Source organism: Schistocerca nitens, chromosome 2 (assembly GCF_023898315.1).
Source record: "Schistocerca nitens isolate TAMUIC-IGC-003100 chromosome 2, iqSchNite1.1, whole genome shotgun sequence".
NCBI classification, from domain to species: Eukaryota; Metazoa; Arthropoda; class Insecta; order Orthoptera; family Acrididae; genus Schistocerca; species Schistocerca nitens.
Window position 1 is genome coordinate 1,135,542,420 of NC_064615.1, and position 16,977 is coordinate 1,135,559,396.

The window sequence follows — 16,977 nt, forward strand, 5'->3', positions numbered from 1 at the left end:
TCTGAATGCAGTGTGGAAAAATGTAATTTTCACAGTTAAGTTGTCTTACCAAGACCAAACTGTAGTTTAGCAGCTGCGAGGGTGCAGACATAATGGGGAATAAGTGGTGACAACAAGTAGTACTAGCCAATTGTCAGTTTCCTGGGGGCGTTGGTTCCCCACGTTGGGGACGTTGGTTCCCCCCGTTGGGGGCGTTGGTTCCCCCCGTTGGGGGCGTTGGTTCCCCCCGTTGGGGGCGTTGGTTCCCCCCGTTGGGGGCGTTGGTTCCCCCCGTTGGGGGCGTTGGTTCCCCCCGTTGGGGGCGTTGGTTCCCCCCGTTGGGGGCGTTGGTTCCCCCCGTTGGGGGCGTTGGTTCCCCCCGTTGGGGGCGTTGGTTCCCCCCGTTGGGGGCGTTGGTTCCCCCCGTTGGGGGCGTTGGTTCCCCCCGTTGGGGGCGTTGGTTCCCCCCGTTGGGGGCGTTGGTTCCCCCCCGTTGGGGGCGTTGGTTCCCCCCGTTGGGGGCGTTGGTTCCCCCCCGTTGGGGGCGTTGGTTCCCCCCCGTTGGGGGCGTTGGTTCCCCCCCGTTGGGGGCGTTGGTTCCCCCCCGTTGGGGGCGTTGGTTCCCCCCCGTTGGGGGCGTTGGTTCCCCCCGTTGGGGGCGTTGGTTCCCCCCGTTGGGGGCGTTGGTTCCCCCCGTTGGGGGCGTTGGTTCCCCCCGTTGGGGGCGTTGGTTCCCCCCGTTGGGGGCGTTGGTTCCCCCCGTTGGGGGCGTTGGTTCCCCCCGTTGGGGGCGTTGGTTCCCCCCGTTGGGGGCGTTGGTTCCCCCCCGTTGGGGGCGTTGGTTCCCCCCCGTTGGGGGCGTTGGTTCCCCCCCGTTGGGGGCGTTGGTTCCCCCCCCCCGTTGGGGGCGTTGGTCCCCCCCCCGTTGGGGGCGTTGGTCCCCCCCCCCGTTGGGGGCGTTGGTCCCCCCCGTTGGGGGCGTTGGTCCCCCCCCGTTGGGTGCGTTGGTTCCCCCCCCCCGTTGGGTGCGTTGGTTCCCCCCCCCCCCGTTGGGGGCGTTGGTTCCCCCCCCCCGTTGGGGGCGTTGGTTCCCCCCCCCCCCCCCGTTGGGGGCGTTGGTTCCCCCCCCCCCCCCGTTGGGGGCGTTGGTTCCCCCCCCCCCCGTTGGGGGCGTTGGTTCCCCCCCCCGTTGGGGGCGTTGGTTCCCCCCCCCGTTGGGGGCGTTGGTTCCCCCCCCCCGTTGGGGGCGTTGGTTCCCCCCCCCTCCGTTGGGGGCGTTGGTTCCCCCCCCCGTTGGGGGCGTTGGTTCCCCCCCCCCCCGTTGGGGGCGTTGGTTCCCCCCCCCCCGTTGGGGGCGTTGGTTCCCCCCCCCCCGTTGGGGGCGTTGGTTCCCCCCCCCGTTGGGGGCGTTGGTTCCCCCCCCGTTGGGGGCGTTGGTTCCCCCCCCGTTGGGTGCGTTGGTTCCCCCCCCGTTGGGTGCGTTGGTTCCCCCCCCCCGTTGGGTGCGTTGGTTCCCCCCCCCGTTGGGTGCGTTGGTTCCCCCCCCCCCCCCCCGTTGGGTGCGTTGGTTCCCCCCCCCCCGTTGGGTGCGTTGGTTCCCCCCCCCGTTGGGGGCGTTGGTTCCCCCCCCGTTGGGGGCGTTGGTTCCCCCCCCGTTGGGGGCGTTGGTTCCCCCCCCGTTGGGGGCGTTGGTTCCCCCCCGTTGGGGGCGTTGGTTCCCCCCCCCCGTTGGGGGCGTTGGTTCCCCCCCCCCCCGTTGGGGGCGTTGGTTCCCCCCCCGTTGGGGGCGTTGGTTCCCCCCCCCGTTGGGGGCGTTGGTTCCCCCCCCGTTGGGGGCGTTGGTTCCCCCCCCCCCCCGTTGGGGGCGTTGGTTCCGCCCCGTTGGGGGCGTTGGTTCCGCCCCGTTGGGGGCGTTGGTTCCGCCCCGTTGGGGGCGTTGGTTCCGCCCCGTTGGGGGCGTTGGTTCCGCCCCGTTGGGGGCGTTGGTTCCGCCCCGTTGGGGGCGTTGGTTCCGCCCCGTTGGGGGCGTTGGTTCCGCCCCGTTGGGGGCGTTGGTTCCGCCCCGTTGGGGGCGTTGGTTCCGCCCCGTTGGGGGCGTTGGTTTTCTGTGAGAGGAGCAGGAATGCTTCCTCATTAGCTGACCGTATGCCCATATTTTGAAGAAAGTGGTGCTGCATTTAATGTAATGCTATATTGTGGAGGGGAATTCATGGTACAGGAAGAATATTCACTTGTGTATAGGTCTGCTCATTCAACTGCAGCTGTCCAACATAGACATTAATGTAATGGATTGGCCGTGAGAGACTGCTCACATGAACACAATGGAAGTTGTGTGTGTGTAAGTAGCACGAACACACAGAGAACTGGCTGTGAAACACACCATTTACACCATTTATAGCTGATGCTCTTTTGGACTGCTTTTTTTGAAGCCTCAGCGGGGTTGCCTCTTCTGACAAATGGGTCCAATGCCTCACAGATTCAGTGCCAGGGTGCATGACTGAAGTCAGAAATAATGGGGCATTCTGGATAAAATGTTACAGACTGAGAACATTTTACTTTCTTTCCTTGTTCTGCTGTGCAGTGTTCTGTCAGTGAGAGCCAGCACAAAATCTCTTGGTGACGGAAAAATATCAAAGATGAGAGAAGGAAATTTGATCTAGTTCTAGTTGGCATTATCCTTGTACCTGAAATAAATTTGTTTTAATTTCATATTTTGAGTATTACATTCTCTTTACTTGCTCTCTGCCTACATACATGAAATGATAAATCAAGAGTGCCCCTTTTTAGGGCTATTTTTTGTTATGTCTAATTCATCTCTCTCCCACTCTATTGCCACCCATCAGACTCGGCCAAAAATGTGCAAAATACATCTTCTTCTCTCTCTCTCTCTCTCTCTCTCTCTCTCTCTCTCTCTCTCTCTCTCTCTCTCTCTCTCTCTCGCACGCACGCACGCACACGCATAGGCAAATTACAAATTGGAAAGTCTCTCATGACCAAATGAGAAAACAGGGCAGTAGGATAATTTGTAGTTTCTAAATGGTGTTTATATATAGAAATTGGTCTGTATGCTGCATTTATTTGATGGAGTACATGTGTTTCTTCATGCTGTATGTAGAATAAGAAACAATATGACATTTAATTTCTGTTGGACAAAACGTGTTTATTTCTTGTCTGAATCCTGGGCTACAGCAATGAACTTTGTCCAGAGATTATTCTTCCTTCATGTAATGGAGGAAAAATGCAACTGTGGACACTGCATCATGTAATTTCCCCATGCATCCTCCACAGCCTGACTAAACACAGCTTTGTTAGAGGCCATCTGATCTCGACTGTCGGTCATTTGTCCCAATCAGTGCTACCTAACGATAGCAAGACTGTGCACTCAATTTGCTTACTAAATCACAATCTGTCTTACATCACTGCACCCTTCAGTAAGAGTGATAGATTTGGTGAGTGGGAAGTAACTATACTGCCACTCATCTCAGACACTTCATACTTGCAGAACTGCAGTGTGATAGGAGGGAGGTAGGGCGGGTGGGAGGGAGGTAGGAGGGAAGTCAGTATGGAACTGATGTAGCAGAAAATCAGTTTGTAACGTAAGCACCACTTGGTATTAGGCTCATACTCACCCAGTTTATGGACTGCAGTTGTTGTTGTTGTTGTTATTGCTATTGTCAGTCTGAATGGGGTTTGATGCAGTTCTCCACTCTGGTCTACCTTGTGCAAGCATCCTTGGCTCTCGGTAACCATTATTAAATTCATTATCATGTGTTTAAATCTGGTAGGAGGCATACAGTAATGATTGTAACACAGTACCACATGGAATGACTTCAGTGCAGTCACCGCCACCAACTTGTGTGCAAATGACTGGTCAGAGAATTCTGTACTGCCTTCACAGAGTGAATAAAAGTACTTGTTTCTCATGAGGTACTGCAGTGCTGGAAGTTAAGCCGCATCCTGTTAGCAAGTGACACAAGCTGAGTGGACCAAAATCCATTTAGTTCACTTTCAGAGGACTAATTCCAGACCACTGCTGTAGCCCCTCAATGAGCTATGGACATTTGTGGACGTGTTTAGTCAGATGTTTTACCTATTTTGCCACTTTTTGTTTCCATTTTGATTTCTTGTATTTCCTTTGTTTTGACTGCCATTGGGACCCTAGTTGTTGGGCTGCCCCAGTCCAATTATGCTCCTGCTCAAGTCACTACTCGACAAAAAATTCTTATTTGCAGTTTCCTCTTTATTGGATGTGTTCACATTAGTCACATTGTGTTGCTGCTGTCATAATATCAGCTTCCATCCCTGTTAGCCATGACCACAGAGATATGCATGGCCAAAATACAAAGTTGCTCCAAAATTGTCCACAGCAACTGCTCTAACAGCTTCCCAATTAAATGCTCGAATATACCAAAATGGGATAATGATGCATTGCCTGTAGTTCTGTCAAACTGTACTTTAAAGACTTCAGTTTTGAAATTTCCTTTCCCCTCCAAGTGATGTAGGACTTGCCTTATGCGTGTGAAGGAATCCAAATTTACATTGCAGTTGAATTTTGTGTAAATGTTGCATTAGTTTCTTGTAAAAGTTTTAACAGCAGTCCCTGAAAGGAATGCCTGATGTTAAGTCATCAGTACTGAGTACCACACTTGTTGATGATAGTTTTGTTGGTTAAGCTGTGTATCCAAATCGGCATATAGTTCCTTTAGTTGCTGGATATAAAATTTTCCAATTGTTTAAACTCCCACACCTTTATGCTGGTTCTTCATGCAGTCACTGTTGCTCTCTGCAGTGTTATTATGAATATATGCTAGGCTGTTACAGTATTTGTGATTTATGATGCCATATATCATTGCTACCAATGCCACATAGTACACTTCAAGACACCCACACTATCTTCTTTGAAATTAGATATACTTTTCTGCATATCAACTTAACACTGCCCACAGTATGAAGTGGCTTCTGCCTAGTCATTCACTATGAAACACACCAGTCTCACTTGTTCTGTGTGTACAGGTACAAATCAGTGAGGCTGATACACTGATGCCATTTGCCACTGATGCATTTTTACAGGAGAATGCCAATGATAGCGATTTGGATGCCTACAGTGCTATATTTCAATCACATTGCAGTCTGCTGTAGCAGTGTGAACAAGAGCTATTGAGTGTAGTTTGGGGGCTAACTGAGCATGTGCTAATCAACACAAAATACATAATTCTCATAGAAAATAACTATCCAAACCCTAACCAACAATGTACCTTGAACAAACTGCTTGCATCTGTAAGAAGCTCCCTAACAGGGTAGTGTGACTCAATTGAAATGAAAACTTATGTGCTGGCCACGCATGTTAAGTATCTGTGGGCATCCCCTCAACACATTAAAATTCCTTACCTCTGGGGCAGCTATTAGCATGTTGGAATCCAAAATATGAACTTTGATGAAGAATTACTCTAACACAACAACACTCTGGAACAGGTTAGTACACCCCTAAATAGACAAAGCTCATAAAATCATAATGTATTGTTGAGGAAAATGTCCTCCAGTTTTGTAGGTATGCAGTCATTACAGTATTTGCAGATAGTTTAAAGTGTTTCGATCAGGATTCTCGGTAATCATGTGGCCTTTATGGCTTCCTACAGGGTTTTTCAAAAATGACCGGTATATTTGAAATGGCAATAAAAACTAAACGAGCAACAGTAGAAATACACTGTTTGTTGCAATATGCTTGGGACAACAGTACATCTTCAGGCGGACAAACTTTCAAAATTACAGTAGTTACAATTTTCAACAACAGATGGCGCTGCAAGTGATGTGAAAGATATACACTCCTGGAAATGGAAAAAAGAACACATTGACACCGGTGTGTCAGACCCACCATACTTGCTCTGGACACTGCGGGAGGGCTGTACAAGCAATGGTCACACGCACGGCACAGCGGACACACCAGGAACCGCGGTGTTGGCCGTCGAATGGCGCTAGCTGCGCAGCATTTGTGCACCGCCGCCGTCAGTGTCAGCCAGTTTGCCGTGGCATACGGAGCTCCATCGCAGTCTTTAACACTGGTAGCATGCCGCGACAGCATGGACGTGAACCGTATGTGCAGTTGACGGACTTTGAGCAAGGGCGTATAGTGGGCATGCGGGAGGCCGGGGGGACGTACCGCCGAATTGCTCAACACGTGGGGCGTGAGGTCTCCACAGTACATCGATGTTGTCGCCAGTGGTCGCCGGAAGGTGCACGTACCCGTCGACCTGGGACCGGACCGCAGCAACACACGGATGCACGCCAAGACCGTAGGATCCTACGCAGTGCCGTAGGGGACCGCACCGCCACTTCCCAGCAAATTAGGGACACTGTTGCTCCTGGGGTATCGGCGAGGACCATTCGCAACCGTCTCCATGAAGCTGGGCTACGGTCCCGCACACCGTTAGGCCGTCTTCCGCTCACGCCCCAACATCGTGCAGCCCGCCTCCAGTGGTGTCGCGACAGGCGTGAATGGAGGGACAAATGGAGACGTGTCGTCTTCAGCGATGAGAGTCGCTTCTGCCTTGGTGCCAATGATGGTCGTATGCGTGTTTGGCGCCGTGCAGGTGAGCGCCACAATCAGGACTGCATACAACCGAGGCACACTGGGCCAACACCCAGCATCATGGTGTGGGGAGCGATCTCCTACACTGGCCGTACACCACTGGTGATCGTCGAGGGGACACTGAATAGTGCACGGTACATCCAAACCGTCATCGAACCCATCGTTCTACCATTCCTAGACCGGCAAGGGAACTTGCTGTTCCAACAGGACAATGCACGTCCGCATGTATCCCGTGCCACCCAACGTGCTCTAGAAGGTGTAAGTCAACTGTCCCCCATTGAGCATGTTGGGGACTGGATGAAGCATCGTCTCACGCGGTCTGCACGTCCAGCACGAACGCTGGTCCAACTGAGGCGCCAGGTGGAAATGGCATGGCAAGCCGTTCCACAGGACTACATCCAGCATCTCTACGATCGTCTCCATGGGAGAATAGCAGCCTGCATTGCTGCAAAAGGTGGACATACACTGTACTAGTGCCGACATTGTGCATGCTCTGTTGCGTGTGTCTATGTGCCTTTGGTTCTGTCAGTGTGATCATGTGATATATCTGACCCCAGGAATGTGTCAATAAAGTTTCCCCTTCCTGGGACAATGAATTCACGGTGTTCTTATTTCAGTTTCCAGGAGTGTAGAAGACAATGCAGTCTGTGGGTGCGCCATTCTGTACGTCGTCTTTCTGCTGTAAGCGTGTGCTGTTCACAACGTGCAAGTGTGCTGTAGACAACATGGTTTATTCCTTAGAACAGAGGATTTTTCTGGTGTTGGAATTCTACTGCCTAGAACACAGTGTTGTTGCAACAAGACGAGGTTTTCAACGGAGGTTTAATGTAACCAAAGGACCGAAAAGCGATACAATAAAGGATCTGTTTGAAAAATTTCAACGGACTGGGAACGTGACGGATGAACGTACTGGAAAGGTAGGGCAACCGCGTACGGCAACCACAAAGGGCAACGCGCAGCTAGTGCAGCAGGTGATCCAACATGGGCCTCGGGTTTCCGTTCGCCGTGTTGCAGCTGCGGTCCAAATGACGCCAACGTCCACGTATCGTCTCATGCGCCAGAGTTTACACCTCTATCCATACAAAATTCAAACGCGGCAACCCCTCAGCGCCTCTACCATTGCTGCACGAGAGACATTCGCTAACGACATAGTGCACAGGATTGATGACGGCGATATGCTTGTGGGCAGCATTTGGTTTACTGACGAAGCTTATTTTTACCTGGACGGCTTCGTCAATAAACAGAACTGGCGCATATGGGGAACTGAAAAGCCCCATGTTGCAGTCCCATCGTCCCTGCATCCTCAACAAGTACTGGTCTGGGCCACCATTTCTTCCAAAGGAATCATTGGCCCATCTTTCAGATCCGAAACGATTACTGCATCACGCTATCTGGACATTCTTCGTGAATTTATGGTGGTACAAACTGCCTTAGGCGACACTGCGAACACCTCGTGGTTTATGCAAGATGTTGCCTGGCCACATCGCATGGCCGACGTCTTTAATTTCGTGAATGAATATTTCGATGATCGTGTGATTGCTTTGGGCTATCCGAAACATACAGGAGGCGGTGTGGATTGGCCTCCCTATTCACCAGACACGAACCCCTGTGACTTCTTTCTGTGGGGACACTTGAAAGACCAGGTGTACCGCCAGAATCCAGAAACAATTGTACAGCTGAAGCAGTACATCTCATATGTATGTGAAGCCATTCCGCCAGACACGTTGTCAAAGGTTTCGGGTAATTTCATTCAGAGACTACGCCATATTATTGCTACGCATGGTGGATATGTGGAAAATATCGTACTATAGAGTTTCCCAGACTGCAGCGCCATCTGTTGTTGAAAATTGTAACTACTGTAATTTCGAAAGTTTGTCTGCCTGAAAATGTACTGTTGTCCCAAGCATATTGCAACTAACGGTGTATTTCTATCACTGCTCGTTTAGTTTTTATTGCCGTTTCAAATATACCGGTCAGTTTTGAAACACCCTGTATCAACATCACACTACTAATACAAAAGAAAGTGAGTCACATAGTTGTAAGCTGCCACAACTCTGCTACACTACATGGCATGTCATTTGCGACATGTGCCACGTGAACTGCTGTGGCTCAACACTTTGGGATCTGCTGGTTCTCAGTAACTTGAAATCCAATGGAGACACTATCAGAATTGTACATGACATAATTTCTCTATCTCCTAACTGTGACAGTCTGTAATTTTATAATGGTCTGTTATTCATTTCCCCTTTCATGAAGGGTGTTCATTCCATCAAACTATGCTGTACCTTTATTTCAGTCACTGGCAGTGTCCTTACACCAGCCTCCAAACACCAACGTTGACTTGCTTTTTGTGGGCACCTTTGTCCTTCTCTGTGACAGTGGCTGTGTATGGCAGCTGTAATGAATTCAGACAATTAAAATTAAAATATTTTGTGGTTCTCCACTTGGATCATTATGCAGTTTTCATCAATCTCACTTTTATAAAATTTCACATGTATGTACTTGCCACAGCACCTGATTCTAATCTCCATCACTATTTTAGTTTAGCAACCTCTTGACATTAAAATGAGCATGTGCAGTGAGAAGACAACCACTGCCACATTTCAAGATGTTTGATTTTCACTCAAATTCTGTTGATGTAAAGTTATTCAGCTTCTTAATATTTTTGCAGATGCCGCAGAAGTTGAATATGGAGGAGCTGTTGGCAGGTGAGGTATTTGCTTTCTTCAGTAGCTTAATTACACATTTAAATTACGACTTTAATATTTTATTATGTGGTACTTTATTTTTCCTCTTTTTCTTTGACATTAATATTCCATTGGTGGTGTGCTAAATAATTTTTGTGAAACAGTTTTTCAAAATTCTATACTGTAACTTAACACTGGATGTTAATTATGTGATACATAATTCATACTGAAAATTGGGGGTGTTATTGTAACTACGAAAGATTGGTTACAAATGTGCAGTTGCATTGAAAATGTGTACTGTGGTAGATTGTGAGGGAAATGTGGTCAAAGAGAAAAGACAAATTTTTAAGTACCAAATTGACATTTAGAAATTTGTCATTGTAATGTTAAGCAAACATTACAAATAGGCACACTACGATAAGTAGTAATGAATTTTGCCACCTGACTGATGTGTGAAATAGCCTGACCCATCTGGGTGCCACAGTTACTCTCAATCCCTCATCTGCCAAGAGTGTTATTGACTACCCAGTGACAACATGCTACTGAGTACAAGGTGGCTGACTTGTTAGTGGCTTCACAACTTGTGTACTGCATTCTTGAGACCCATCTCATACTCCTCTCACCCCCTCTACTCCCATACCAGCTTCCCTAATTTGAAAATTTTGGAATTCCCCTTAACTTAAGTTTCACAATCCTTCCCTCAGTACTAGCTACCCCTACACTGCCCTTTCCCATGCCTAGCTCTGTACCTGTACCTCCTATGTTACACCCTCTGCCACCCCATCCCCTCTATGACATTTGCATTAAATCTGTCCACCACAACTCCTCACACAGTGGTCCTGCAGGTTTATGACAATTTATCTGATTGGCAGAGGGACAGAACGCGACAAATGTTATTCCAGGCTTAGCCTTTTATTGCTTATTTCCAGATTAACCCTTTCATGGCCAATCGAACATCTTAGGCTGATGCATAACACTGTAGTGTTTCCTACAAGTTAAAAAAAAAAACTCAGACTATACATACTGGACACTTAAATCATCATAAATAATATAATTTGTTTCGCTGTTCACTTCAGTCTGTTGGGATAACTTTCTGAATCCACAACTGTAGAAATCATGTGATTTTGTAGCAAAGAGCCATGTTCAAAGTGTATTTTCACCCCAAAGGAAGTATGTCAAGATCATTGAACAGAGAGCAGAGAAGATGAAATCTGAGGGTGCAAGATCAGGTGAAAAAGGTGGGTGCAAAATGACTTCTCAACCCAGTTGTTCTATAGTGTTTGTTGCCAGTCTAGCAGAATGCTGGTGACTGTTACTGTGGAATAGCACCACTTCACACAGTCTTCCTGGTTGTTTTTCTGGGACTATATGTGCAAGATGTCTGTTGTTGGCAATAAATACCAACAGGAAAGTTACACCTCATGCAAGCAACTCGTAGTACACCACATGGTCACCTACATCTACATCTACATGATTACTCTGCAATTGACATTTAAGTGCTTGGCAGAGGGTTCATCCAACCACAATCATACTATCTCTCTACCATTCCACTCCCGAACAGCGCATGGGAAAAACCAACACCTAAACCTTTCTGTTGGAGCTCTGATTTCTCTTACTTTATTTTGATGATCATTCCTACCTATGTAGGTTGGGCTCAACAAAATATTTTCGCATTCATAAGAGAAAGTTGGTGATTGAAATTTCGTAAATAGATCTCGCCGCAATGAAAAACGTCTTTGTTTTAATGACTTCCATCCCAACTCGCATATCATATCTGCTACACTCTCTCCCCTATTACGTGATAATACAAAACGAGCTGCCCTTTTTTGCACCCTTTCGATGTCCTCCGTCAATCCCACCTGGTAAGGCTCCCACACCCTGCAGCAATATTCTAACACCGGACCTCTCCACAATATCCATAAAATTATCTTGTGTGGATGCTCAAAAGTCTATGTGGCACTGCTGATTTGTTTGGACTAAAGCATTCCTTTCCGTTCTTTCTCTTACATTAGCATAAAAACAAAATTTCTAGTCATCAGTAACAATACAGGTTAGAAATGGTCAGTGGTATTCACCCACTAATCAAGAACAAGCAAGAGGGTAATGTACATACAGCCAACCACTGATTTATATGGTTTGGCATGTAGTACCCATATGCTTTATTGTTGAACCTTCTCCTTTGTATTCAAATGCTGCACAGTGACGGAATGGTCATACTTCATCACATTTTCTGGTTCTTGAGCGCAATGATGTGCATCATCGTGGATTAATGCATTCAGATGATCTTCATCAAATGCTGAAGGTCTTTCTGAAAATGGAGGGTCAATAATGTCAAAACAATCATCCTTTAAATTAGAAAATCTTTCCTTGCCATGCTCTGTCCCATGGCATTATCCCCATACATGGTGAAAACGTTACCATTGAAACCACTTATTCATAAACACCACTGTTCTCATTTTGCCCATTTAGCCATTTTAAATTAAAATGTAGCAGTGCTTTGTGTCAACTTAATATTCATAGAATGACAATTTACCTAAAAGAATGTGTCCACATTAAGTGAGAACAAGGTAATGTACTTCGGAGAAATAGTGGAAAAGACCACTGTATCCTTTGATCCCTAGGCATATGAACTTGTCTTGGATCACATGTAATGCCCCCAACAACACAAAACACAATGATGGGAAAGGCTGACTTAAAGCATACATTGTGTGCTCACTGTTACATTATTGGTACCGGCTGCATAAGTAACAATAACACAGTGCACAGTGTTCACTTAAGACGTCTCTCTATTTTTGCTCCCAACGTTTAATGTTCTAATGATGTACCAACATCATAATGCATTGATGATGGGTTGTTTAAAAATATATATATACAAATGAAATGAACTTTGTGACAAGGCTGAAGATATATCGGTACATAGGTCACTACATAGAACTATATGGAACATTGTAGATGTAACTGTAGATGTGCTCCAAGGAAGTGTGTGGGGCCCTTGATATTGATGTTCTATATTAATGACATCACAGACATCCTTCTTTTTGTTTTTCTGTTTGGGGTATCTAATGACCACATACTAATTTCAATGCTTCCTCCTTTGTTCTTCTTCCAGGTTTCCTTCGTCTTCACTATCTATCCTTTTTTCTTCCTCAGACCATTCTGACCCTGTCTTCCTCTTCTTCTTCCTGCCTTGGAATGCTTCCATTTGCAACACTTTCTTCTTGAAAGCCTGTCATTCTGCTGGGTCTTTTTCTTGTATTTCTTTCCAAATCTTTCCTAACTACTTGAATCTGTCCTGTTGTTGACATCTTGTTCCAAAGATGCTTATCATTACTTCTTAATATTCATACTTACGGATTTCCTAGCAGCCTGAGTATTTTTCAAATGATTCTTAATTCTAGGACTTGAAGAAGTTTGTATAATTCATAATTCAACATTAAACATTCACTTGCATAAAGACATTCTGGTTTTACTACTGTGCTGTATTTTCAAATTTTTAGACACACACATCTTGTTGTAAATGTTCATGTTTATATCATATGCTTTCTCCATTTTACATACTCTTTTGTGTACAGCAAATATTTTTGAAGCCATTGCCTTGAATCTTTCCTCCCAAATATTTAAATTTATAAACCCTCTTTATCTGTTCATTATCTGTTACTAGGATTTCTGGGTCATTTTTTTAAGTTTGTCCTAAAAATTTTTTTCTACAGAAACTTTTAAAGCTGCTTTGTTAGCTATTCCTTCTAAGAGGTTTGTATTTCTGAATTTGTTATATTTTTATAAAGAATGGCATAATCATTTGCAAATACTAGACACTGAATTTCAGTATCTCTTTTTCCTGAAGTCTCCAGTCTCATTGTGACAGCGTATGTTCTTTGCCTTTTGTTTCAATTATCTTACTATTTCCTCTAAGATGCAGTTGAGAAGGTGTGGAAACATGTTGTCACACTGCATTTCACCGGTTGTTTTGAGTGCCTTAGGTGTTTCATACCAAAACTTTACTTACGCTTCAGTGTGTGGGTGTTTCACGAATAAGGTTAGCTAGTTTAGTGTAATGCCAAGTTCTCGAGTCACTTTACCCACTGTTTACCTGTCAATCAAATGCTTTTCTAAAACCTGTAAATGTTAAAACTATGTCTTTAGAATTCGTATGGACTTAAAGTTGAAATTCTGTTCTGAGCCAGATTTGATCTTTCTAAATCCACTCTGATATTCTCCCAAATGGCTGTCCAGTGTTACTTCTATCTTGTTTATTAATATTGTTAAAAATATAATACAGCCCACTGGCAACAGATATATACCTGTGCAATTATTTAGATAATGCCTATGACTTTTTTGTGCACAGGATGCATAGGAGCCACTTTCCAGTCTTCTGGAATGTTTTCAGTTTCCCATATTTCTTCAGACATAATCTGAAGGTTAGTTGTCATTTCTGCTTGACACCAGTTACGGTTGAGATGATTTTATTTCTTCTCCACTGGCTTTCTTGTTTTTCAGGGTTTTTCTTGTTTGTTTGTTTGCTGTAGGTGGTAGATCTGCTTCCATGTTTTCATCAAATATCCGGAAATTCTAGCTAACAATTCAGTTCTCTACAGTTCAAGAGTTGATCAAAGTACTTTCTTAGTAATTTACATGTGTGGTTATTGCTTAGACCTATTTTACCATTTTCGTCTCTGATGTAAATACATTGGAGCATGGTGGCCCTTTTTGAATAAAACCATGACTGTATGTATGAGAGCATTTTTTCATCTGTAGTACACAGTGATTCTTTTTTATCACTAATTATGATACTCGTGTCATCTGCAAACAGTAGAATTTTGGCTGAGCTGTCTGGAGCCTGTATATCATTGATATAAATTAGAAACAACAACAGGCCCAGAATGCTGCCCTGAGGAACACCTATTTAAATTTGTTTTGGTTCAGATATGGGTTTAAAATTGTGAATATTGTTGGATGACCTTAGCTCAACAATTCTTCTTGTGATATTTCGGAGAAATGGCTATTCGAAACAGCAGATTAAGAAAGCCCTGCAAATAAAAACTGCAGAAAAATCACAGGAAAAGGATGAGGAAGTGGAAAGTGAAGTGAAATCTACGGCCTTTCTCCAATACGTGGGTGATATTTCTTCTATAATTGCTTGAATCTTGAAGAAACATAAAGTGGATGTGATATTCCGCCCACCCGCTAAGACTGCAGCCTTGTTGGGATCTGTTATGGATGATCTGCTCTTGCAAAAGGCGGGAGTTTATGAAATCCCTTGTGAGTGTGCAAAATGTTACATAGGGCAAACCGCGTGCACTGTACAGGAACGATGCTTCGAACACCAGCGGTACACACGTCTTCTTCAGTCCAACAAATCAGCAGTTGCTGAACATTGCATTTCTACTGGCCATGCCATGGATTATATAGATGTTAAGATCTTAACTACTGATTCATCTTTTTGGGACTCAGTTGTTAAGGAAGCTGTAGAAATACAACTAGCCGACAACCTGCTAAACCATGACGAAGGTTTTCATCTTGACAATGCTTGGAAACCACTTATTTCACACCTTTGTTCAGAAAGAATTTCTGCATCTTCACTTCTGACAGATGTTACCTCTTTTAAAGATTAATTATTTATTTACAAGCACGGTGGATTCGCAGCAGCACTATTTTCTTTGCACTCTGTGCTTATATGTTTATCTTTGCTATATAAATCTTAACTATGACTTGTGCACTAGTGGCGACTTTGATATCTTTGACGCATGGGCTTTCAAACCTCAGCAGCTTTGTATCACATGACTCTCCATATAAATAGGCTTGCGCAAATGCTATGAACTCAGTCTCCGACTCGTCTTGAAGATTGCTGGGAGGTTTCTAGCTGAAATATTACAAGAAGAATTGTCGCTGTCCCAAGTGCATGCCCGAAAGATGATGGAACAATTCAGTTGTTTACAGTTCAAGAGTTGATCAAAGTACTTTATTAGTGATTTACAGGTGTGGTTATTGCTTGGACCTATTTTACCATTTTCATCTGTGATGTAAATACATTGGAGCATGGCAGCCCTTTATATGATTTTTAAATGTCTGACACAGAGTTTGGAAGGATAACAAAGATTCTCCAACTCATCCTTCCTGCAGACATTATTGGTATTATTGTAGTAGTAGTAGTTGTTGTTGTTGTTTTTCAACAGTCATAGAAAACACACTCGCACCCTAAAAGACCACTTTCATTCATTCAGTATAGAAGAGAGAATTGCTATAATTCCAACATTCCTCTTCTGTGTCTCACTGCATGTATAATTTATTGAAATAACTGCCCTTTGGAAGACTATGCATCAGCAGGACAGTGTGGTGACCCACGGAGTACCTATTTCCACAGCCAAGCACATAGTTTCTCACTGAAAGCTGCTGTTAAAACTCTCCAGTGCTGAAGATGCATATTGTTCCATGTCGAAAATTCACCATATAAAAAATGAAAATAAATCTAATGAACAATATGACAAGTTGTTTTATGTTATTATTTTCATACTGTATTAATAACATTTTTTAAAATGTCATTCATTAAGACGGCATCACTCCTTTGAAGTGGTATGTACAAGCATATTCCATGAAAGTTGTATGCTAATTGACACTGTCTAAAAGTTTCCTTTTTACACAGACCATGAATGTGGTTTTCTGTTTCTTCGTAATGTCTTCTGAGATTGATTAGAGGCTCAGTATGGCAACGGTGTGTGTTAAAATTAACATATGTTCCAGTCATTGCAGCCATAATGTGGGAATAGTAGAAGGAGCACATCACTAAAGCAGTAAATAAAGTTATTAAGAGATGCCTTCCTCTCTGTGTGTACAGTTGCAGCTGCTGGAAGACGGCGGCAACTCGAGGAAGATGCCGTACCCAGTAAAAAAGCGAGAGCTGGAGGTGCCAGGCACTCAGTGGGTGAGTAGTAGTGAGAGCCCACAGTGGGAGGCTTGTGAATCAAATGTATCAGGACAACTATTAGTGGACATTAAGATGGAGTGTGTCCACCCTTCTCCTTTATGGTGGCTTGAACTCTTCTGTTTGTACTTTCATTGAGACGTCTGAACCTCTGTGAAGGAATGGCAGCCCATTCTTCCTCGAGAGCTAAACCCAAAGAAGGTGAGATGTTGGACATCAGGTTTGGAATGATGTCACCATTATTACTCATCCCTAAGATGATCCATTGCTTTCAGGTTGGAACATTGGCACGCAAGTTCACTTCAGGAATGTCATTGTCCATAAACCTTCGCCTCACAATGCTGCTCAGTGACAGGCGGCATTATTGAGCTGATTGTCAGTCTTTGTGTCTGAACACTTCCTCTGCTGTAGACAGTACACTACCGTCAAATACATAATTATCCTTCTGAATTTAGCATTTTCTAAAGTGCAATAAGAGGACAACAAGTTAACGACGAGGAATTGCATACTGTAACACTGCCTCCTCTTCACATGATTGTTGGTACTAAAGATGATGGCAGGTAAAGTTCAGCCAGCATTCAGCTAACCCAAATCCTTCAGTCACATTGCCATGGAATATAGAATGATTTGTCACTTCACTCCTAGTCCCTTGCTTCCAGTTGTCCACTGTCCTGTGGACATTGCTCATTACGTGACCCTCAGTATTGTTTAGTGTTGAGAACAGGAGTGTGTGGTTTTGAGAAACTGCTCAGCCATTGCAACCAGGACTGCAGAGAGTGAGGGGTGGCCATGGGGCAAGACACATG